This window comes from Pinus tabuliformis, chromosome 1_2, assembly GCF_031772625.1.
Source record: "Pinus tabuliformis cultivar Carrire ecotype Pingquan chromosome 1_2, CPIR1, whole genome shotgun sequence".
Lineage (NCBI taxonomy): Eukaryota > Viridiplantae > Streptophyta > Pinopsida > Pinales > Pinaceae > Pinus > Pinus tabuliformis.
In genome coordinates, this window is record NC_142298.1 from 240,583,724 (window position 1) to 240,590,839 (window position 7,116).

Genomic DNA, 7,116 nt, shown 5'->3' on the forward strand with positions numbered 1-7,116 from the left:
AATGTAGATGTAAAGTAGAGAAAGAATACTAGATGATGGAGGAGAAAGCCCTAAGCTCAAGAGTTTCCTCTCTAAATGCCTGCATGACACAAAACTCACTGTGGAATTCATAGTCACTCAAAATAGCATTATGTAATTCTTTCAATAATAGGGAAAAAATTGCTCTTCTCCCATATATTTATCCTTATTTTATAGGAGGCTTCATAGGTGACACTTGTCACCTCAAAAAACAATTTTTTTATTAATCTAAAAGTTTGATAATTCACCTATCCATGTGTTAGTCTCTCACCAAGGCTCTCCTAAATTATTTACACGAATTCTTATTTAAAGACCCTGTTAGGTCCCTATACTACTAGTGTAACCCCTTATTGTTATTAGTACAACCCCCTTATTATATTGTTGTGCCCATGTACTCCCCATATTGTTATTATTGTGCCCCATAGAAGCCCACTATTGTTATTATTGTGCCCTTACATTATTATTGTTATGTCGGCTTTGATTATATTGTGACCCCTTAGACTCCTATATATAGAAAGGAGGTCTTGTCATTTGTATCATCTAAGAATTGTTCATTTGTGTAATGTAACGAAGGTTTCCCCCTCAAAGAGGCTTATTTCTAAGGCGTTCATCTATCTTTTCTATCTTTTTGTGAGCTGGTTTCATAACATTTGGTATCAGAGCTTTGGATTCTACGGTTTCGCTGCTCCAAACCAGCCAATGTGGAATTTTTGCTATAACTTTTTTTCTGCGACGTTTTAGAAGATAACAAAAAAAACCATTTGAGAGGAAATCTTACTGAACCTCAGATCCATATTTCAGATCTTGTCTCGCTATATTTTCGACGATATGATCTGAGGAAGTTAGGGTTTTTGCAAGCTCCAAAATTTCATCTAAAACAGGTCATCGTGGAAGTTTCGCTATAACGTGTTCGCTACAAAGTTTCAGAAGCTAAAAACAAAACCCATTTGAGAAGAAAGCAGTTTGAGCCTTGGGTCTGAATTCCAGACCTTTTCTCACTATATTTTAGGATATATGATCTGAGGAAGTTAGGATTTTTACAGATTCCCGAATTACATCTTAAACAAGTGACCTTGGGAAAATCGTCATAACATTCTCTCTAGCATCAGATTAAAATTTTGTAAGAAGTTACAAAAATAGGACGAAATGTAGTTTCCTTTTTATATTTTTCAGATCCGAAGGTCAAAATAGTGACACGTGGCACTTCATACAAGTTTTCTCTTCTGAAAAGGTATATAATCAAGTCATCTTTAGAGATTGTTCATAACTCTTTGTTGGAGAATGCAATTTCAATCAAATTGGTGGCATTGGAAAGAGGACACAGAGGGCTACTGCAGATCATGATTTTATAACTGGAAAATATGAACTTACAGAGTTACAGTCATTTCAAGATCGAGCTCCTAAAATCAAGAAAAGGCAATATGAGGAAGTTTGATGGCAAGGATCCGGTAAATTGGATACTATAGATGGAGCAATATTTTGATCTACATGAGGTGCAACTGTTACAAAAGGTACGTATTGCATCTTCATATTTAGAACCAGATCATTTTTTATGGTATAAAGGGTTGTGTTCTCGTAAAGCACTTGTCACTTGGTCAATTTTCACGGAAGAAATGATAGCACATTATGAGGATACAAAGAGTAACACCTTCTTTAGCCAATTGATAAATCTCAAACAAAAGGGTTCAATGGTAGAGCACATTGAGGATTTCAAAAAATTGAATATAAGGGTAAATGATATTCCAGAGAAGAAAAGGATTGATGTCTTCATAGAGACTTTAAAGGATAACATTCAACATGAGGTTCATCTTTGGGAACCTGATTCATTGGAGAAGGCATTCAGGTTGGCAAGAAAAATTAAAAACGGAATTATGGAAACAAGGAATCCTACCACTCACAACTATAAATATGGAAGTGTTTTTTCTTCTAGCCTTCCACAACCTACAAGGTTTACACGACAACAATTGGAAGAGAAAAGAGAAAAATCACTTTATTACATTTGTGATAGCAAATAAACTAAAGGTCATAAGTGTGCTGAGAAGAAATCATTTTATATAGATTGTGAAGAGGAGGAAGAAAAGGATCAAGAAACATCAAAAGAAGAGGATATACACTAGGAACCAACCTCAGAGAAAGAAGAAATGAATTACATATCTTGTAAAGCATTGGAAAGAATTACCACTCCTCAAACTCTCAAGATAGAAGGACATATCAAGAAGAAAAATGTTTAAGAAGTGAAAGATCACATCGAGAAAGAAGAAATGAATCCGACCATATCTTGTAATGCATTGGCTGAAATTACCGCTCCTCAAACTATCAAGATAGAAGGACATATCAAGAAGAAAAAGGTAATAGTGTTGATTGATTCAGGCAGTACGAACAATTTCATTCATTGTAAGATAACCAAGGAATTGAATTGCTTCCTATATCCAGCACTAGAGTGTAAAGTGATGGTTGCAAGCATTGTTTTAAGATTCGGCCGACTCGGTACCGACTTGGCCGAGTTGGTCTGAGCCGGAAAAAAATATTTCAACGCGGCAGAAAATTCGATTCGGTCAGCTAAGTTATGACTGACCCGGCCGAGTTATAGCATGACTCGGCCGAGTCAGTCATAACTCGGCCGACTCGGTCAGATCTGTAACTACTCGGCCGGGTCAATTCTCGCATAAGCATAGTGATTCTCTCTCTCGGATGGCATGGCACTTCTGTCTTTTGGATGGCACAGTACGGTAACTTCGCATGGCTCAGTATGTTGATTTCGGATGGCACAATTTGTTGACTTTGGATGGCACTGTATATTAGCATCTCAGAATAGACCTTCGCACATCACAGTTTTGACTCTTAAGAATTCATCTCTAGCTTTGTTTGGATATGGACCTCGCTCTTTGTTCTTTGTATGGCTATTGACTTCGCTCTTTGTTCTTAGTATGTCTATGGACCTTGCTCTCTATTCTTTGTATGGCTATGGATATTGCTCTTATGGTTTGGCACTCTCTTATGGTTTGGCACTCTCTTATGATTTGGTACTCGCACTGTGGCACTTGGCATTACTATACATTCAGTTATGTTTGGCACAATGGTTGTATTATACAGTCAGTTGTGTTTGGCATCATTGTTGTATTATACAGTCAGTTACATTTGGCACTTGGCTTTACAATTGTATTATATGGTATCATAGTTATGTTGGCACTTAGCATCTCAGTGATATTGGCATCTCAGTGTCTCAGTATGGTAGCTATATTGGCATCACAGTGGTATACCATCTCAGTCGTATGGTTGATCTTTGCAGTACACATCTTGGCTTACAATAGCATGCAAAGATCATCACTGGCATGAGCATCACAATCGTGTGTATGAAAGCACAGTTGCTTCATTAACATAACAGTGGTATGTTTGGCATTTCAGTTCAGTGATTTGTATGACATCATTACATTCCAACAACTATGATCATATTTATATATAGCAACCCTAACGTCAAGCATGGAAGGTCATCAATGGAAGTATTGAGCAGAAGCATCAACAATGAATGAAAATCTTTAAAATATTGTTTTGTTTTGTTTTTGTTTTTTTTTGTTTTTAAGTAAATATTTAATGTATTTTTTACAATGATCAAGTCATTAAAATCGAGTTGGCCGAGTCGATACCGAGTCAGAACCGACCATCGGCCGAGTCGGAGTCCGAGTCAGAGTTTTAAAACATTGGTTGCAAGTGGAGGAACCATAAATTTCTCTAGAAGGTGCCATAATATCAAGTTATCCATGGGAGGATATGTCTTGAATAGCCCAATGTTTTCCATTCCAATGGGTGGTGTTGATGTTGTACTAGGAGTCCAATGGCTACAATCCTTGGGTACAATAGCTTTTAATTTTCAAGAACTTTTCATGAAATTTTCTTCAGAAGGAAAGGAAGTTGAATTAAGGTGTATCACAGGGAAAACGGGAAAGATAATCAACTCTAACAGACTGACAAAGCTTCTAAAGAAAGAAAAACGAGGTGTAATTGCACAATTATGTTCGCCAAAGGTTCCCACATCGAAATCATCTATTTCTCCAGATCTCCAAAAAGTCTTGGACAATCATTCCAAGGTATTGTTCCTCCAAACATCAGGCCTTACAAATATCCCTATGCCCAAAAGTGAAATTGAACGTATGGTTGCAGAAATTCTAGAGGCTGGTATAATTCAACCTAATCAAAGTTCTTTCTCTGCTCTAGTAGTATTGATGCACAAGAACGATGGGTCATGGTGCATGTGTTCAGATTATAGGGAGCTCAACAAACTCAGTATTAAAGATAAATTTCCCATTCATGTCATTGATGAATTATTGGATGAATTGCATGGATCAATTTATTTCACCAAGTTGGATCTTTGTTCAGGATATCATCAAATCAGAATGAAGAATGAAGACATTCTGAAAACAACATTTAGAACTCATGAGGGTCATTATGAATTTTTGGTCATGCCTTTTGGCCTTACAAATGCACCTTATACATTTCAAGGTTTGATGAATTCCATTTTCAAACCCTTAGAAAATTTGTGCTAGTATTTTTTGATGATATACTAATCTACAACAAGTCTTGGAAGGATCATGTTCAACATGTTGATAGGATGCTCAAAATATTGGAGGAGAAACAATTATATGCAAAAATCTCCAAATGTTTCTTTGGAGTACAAGAGGTGGTGTTATCGGGAAATCTAGTGTCCACTCGGAGCTGCTAGTCCCACTAAGACTGGTAGCTATCTTAGAAACAAACAAACTAAAACTACTTTCGCTTTCCTTATTATGAGAAGTAGATAAGAGGGGAACAAAGGACACCAACCTCAGTCTTGCGCTTGGTTTCTTGCTTGGTTCCTCTCCCTTCTGACAGATCCTTGCCACTTTTCCTTCATCTACCCAGCTTCAAAGAGCACCTGTGGAATCAAAGCAGCATGATACTATTGAAGAACAGAGATCTACAATCATAAACAATATAGGACCAGATATATATTGACCACACAAATGCATATATCATCAAACATACAAGAATGTGGAGGAAAAATTGAATAGATTTATTAATATCAAGAATAGAAAAGAGGATTACAACCAATTGTTCTGATCCAACGTCATCCTCCTAGCATGAAAGCCCCTCTTCACCTCATGAAAAGCTTAGATCACCCAACACTATGATATTCCACCAAGAAACCAACAACACTTCCTTACCAGATACAAAATTCCAGCCTCTGGATCTCTGGGATGAAAGATCCATATATAGATGATTGCAGGGGGGTGAGTCAGCTTCTGGGATTTTGATTAGTGTCCTCTCTCTGATAGTTCTTGATTTCACTTGGAGATTGATGATCTCTTACTCATCCCTGGGCGAATTTAGAGAGGCAATTGTCTCAGGAGAAGTTTCTGGAAGATTCCATGACGATCCACCTTGCAAACTGTCTCTTCCATTTGTCTACTCTCGCCCATCGCACCCTACAGAAGGGCTTTCCAGTATGCATCGCACCCTCTACACTGGGTAGTTGAGATGCATCGCACGCTTTGCACTGGGTAGTCTGTATGGTCGAGCTTTGACCAATTCTGAGCGGTTTTCTGTGGAGAACTTCTGGGAGATGATGTAATCAACTGACCTTGATCCTTTAGGGTGTGAAGCAACACTTTTAGGGACTTAGGAGCCCTTGGTTTATGGACATGTATGATTAGGGTTGCAGTGCCCAAAAATGTCTATAACAATTGCCCCCTAAAGCATGAGGTCGTTAATCTTTTGATGTCGGGTGAAATGCTCTATCATGAGGATCCGAAGTTTTTTTGAGCTGGAAGGTGACCTGTAATAAGATACAATAAAATACATTATCTTCATAATATTTTTCATGATCTAGTTGAGGCGGGAATTCCCATGCTCAGCTTTATAAATTCAATTTCATGTACATAAGACAGACAACCGTCTGTGTGGCAGACTGATGATTCTGATAGAGCCATCATCCTTTGTTTTGGATGATCATCTGTGCAGCAATGATGTACATTTGATGTCTTTATTTTCCTAAATATATCGCAGCCCGGATGGATGAAACTAGACTCGGGGTCTTCAAACTCGTCCAATCTTCACTCGGAGTACAAGTCGATCCATGTGAAAGATGTTCTGGAGTCGAACATGGAAATACATCGCCTGATTACCAACCAATGATGTAAGCTATTAACAGGCGCGAGAGGAATCACCGATAATGATGATGACCCTCAACATACTACAGTACAATTCACGTGGTGTGAAAAATTGACTTAGTGTCGAACACCACACAAAATCTTTCGGTCGAAGGCCATTGATGTAAACCTGTCGCTGGAAGTGAGAAACTTGCCATTGAGGCATGCAAGCTTCAAAGTACTGAAAGGGTTGTCCCTAAGTCGACTTCTTGGATAATAAGCTGATGTTGACAAGAAGCGACCTGTCATAGGAGGGACGTAATGAATCCCACATCTACGACACAAAACGGAGTAAATGATTTTGGAGGTGAAAATGATCTGATGATACAGGGTTCAGGGTGGCAGTCATGAAAGAATGGAGCGTGAATGTATTGCAGTGGATGAGACACAGGTGAAGTCTCTGAGCGACTTCTCTTGAACATACCGGTGACACTGAGATGGATTGGTAGCGTTAACCCCAAATATGGATGGTGTGATGGACCAATGGTGATATGACCGATGAACAGAATAACCCAACCCGACTCGGATGTGGAGTGAAAGTGTCATGTTCAAGAGCGACTTGCTACCACTAAAGTTTCTTCAAGTTTTCTTCCCAATTTTTCCCCAGTCATTACTGACCAGTACCTCTTTATTTTTATCAAGCTTGAGGAGGATAACATATGCTTGTTCTATAATTTTCCCTTCGGGCAATCCCATCGCTATGTTTTAACAAGCCTAGCGACAGTGAAACTCGTTCTTGTCTATATGGACAAGTTTGTCGCTATTTGGTTTTAACGAGTTTAACGACAAAGATAACTTGGTCCTTTTCAATTTTAGAGAGTCTGAAAGGGACGTAAAGGAAACTCCAATAATCCTTTTTCGTCATATAATCCCTTAAGTCCAAAAAAGTATAAAATAATACGAAAGGGATGAAATT